The following is a 2,515-nucleotide window of genomic DNA, read 5'->3' on the forward strand; positions in this document are numbered from 1 at the left end:
GGGGTAAATAGGATGTCTATGCAGCGAATAGGTTTACAGATGCGCTCCTTAGCGCCATCTATCGTCGGGGATTTTGAAAAGGAACGAGCGCGCCTTGGCCCAAAATCATTTTTTGCCGTGGGAAATTGGTTGTGTGGCGTGAGTGAGTGTGAAAACATGCAAAAGCGTGTGTCACACGGCGAAACCGTGAGAGTTGGTAGCTCTGTTTTATGACTTTTTTTTGTTATGACGTTCATGATGTTTTTTTCCCAGGATAGTTTTTTGTATTAAAATATTTTGTTGTTGTTGTTGTTGGATAGTCAGGAACTTGAATAAAGGGTATTTTTTTTAACTTGTGTATTAACTATAAAAACTGTTAAATCACAACAGTAAGAGACCGTTAATTCAAAATCGGTTATATTCTGTTTCTATCACATGGAAACACCGTAAATATATATATCAGCCCAAACAGTAATTTATGCATGTATTTCTTGTAAAAAAATACATGTTGTCACTGTTAATTGTACTAAACATTGTACTGATAACGGAAATACACCGTAATATGATGAACAATCAATACCGTAATATTTACATTCATAACTTTAAAAAAATACATTCTGTCACTGTTAAATGTACGGACTGCTGTGCTGACAACCGAAATACACCGTAATATATATAACAGCCAACACTGTAATTTTTACAAATAATATTTGAAAAACAGACATTTTGTCGCTGTTTCACCGTTTAAGATTCCTTCAAACTACATTTTCTCTTGATTTGACTGACTAACATACAGAGAGAGACCAAGACCAAGAGAGAGACCAAGAAACCAAGACCAAGAGAGAGACCAAAACCAAGACCAAGAGAGAGATCAAGACCAAGAGAGAGACCAAGACCAAGAGAGACCGAGATCAAGAGAGAGACCAAGAGAGAGACCGAGACCAAGCGAGAGACTGAGACCAAGAGAGAGACCGAGACCAAGAAAGAGACCAAGAGAGAGACCGAGACCAAGAGAGAGACCAAGACCAAGAAAGAGACCGAGACCAAGAAAGAGACCAAGAGAGAGACCGAGACCAAGAGAGAGACTGAGACCAAGAGAGAGACTGAGACCAAGAGAGAGATCGAGACCAAGAGAGAGATCGAGACCAAGAGAGACCGAGAGAGACCAAGAGAGACAGAAACCAAGACCAAGAGAGACCAAGAGAGACAGAGACCAAGACTAAGAGAGACCAAGAGAGACAGAGACCAAGACCAAGAGAGACAGAGACCAAGACCAAGAGAGACAGAGACCAAGACTAAGAGAGACCAAGAGAGACAGAAACCAAGACCAAGAGAGACAGAGACCAAGACCAAGAGAGACCAAGAGAGACAGAGACCAAGACAGACCAAGAGAGACAGAGACCAAGAGAGACAGAAACCAAGACCAAGAGAGACCAAGAGAGACAGAGACCAAGAGAGACAGAAACCAAGACCAAGACAGACCAAGAGAGACAGAGACCAAGAGAGACAGAGACCAAGACCAAGAGAGACCAAGAGAGACCAAGAGAGACAGAGACCAAGAGAGACCAAGAGAGACCAAGAGAGACAGAGACCAAGAGAGACAGAAACCAAGACCAAGACAGACCAAGAGAGACAGAGACCAAGAGAGACAGAAACCAAGACCAAGACAGACCAAGAGAGACAGAGACCAAGACCAAGAGAGACCAAGAGAGACAGAGACCAAGAGAGACCAAGAGAGACCAAGAGAGACAGAGACCAAGAGAGACCAAGAGAGACCAAGAGAGACAGAGACCAAGACCAAGAGAGACCAAGACCAAGAGAGACCAAGAGAGACAGAGACCAAGAGAGACCAAGAGAGACAGAGACCAAGACCAAGAGAGACCAAGAGAGACAGAGACCAAGACCAAGAGAGACCAAGAGAGACAGAGACCAAGAGAGAGACCAAGAGAGACAGAGACCAAGAGAGACCAAGAGAGACAGAGACCAAGACCAAGAGAGACCAAGAGAGACAGAGACCAAGAGAGACCAAGAGAGACAGAGACCAAGACCAAGAGAGACCAAGAGAGACAGAGACCAAGACCAAGAGAGACCAAGAGAGACAGAGACCAAGAGAGAGACCAAGAGAGACCAAGAGAGACAGAGACCAAGACCAAGAGAGACCAAGAGAGACAGAGACTAAGAGAGACAGAGACCAAGAGAGAGACCAAGACCAAGAGAGACCAAGAGAGACCGAGACCAAGAGAGACCAAGAGAGACATAAACCAAGACCAAGAGAGACCAAGAGAAACAGAGACCAAGACCAAGAGAGACAGAGACCAAGAGAGACAGAAACCAAGACCAAGAGAGACCAAGAGAGACAGAGACCAAGAGAGACCAAGACCAAGAGAGACCAAGAGAGACCAAGACCAAGAGAGACCAAGAGAGACCAAGACCAAGAGAGACCAAGAGAGACAGAGACCAAGACCAAGAGAGACCAAGAGAGACAGAGACCAAGACCAAGAGAGACCAAGAGAGACAGAGACCGAGACCAAGAGAG

Source organism: Taurulus bubalis, assembly GCF_910589615.1.
Source record: "Taurulus bubalis genome assembly, chromosome: 8".
Lineage (NCBI taxonomy): Eukaryota > Metazoa > Chordata > Actinopteri > Perciformes > Cottidae > Taurulus > Taurulus bubalis.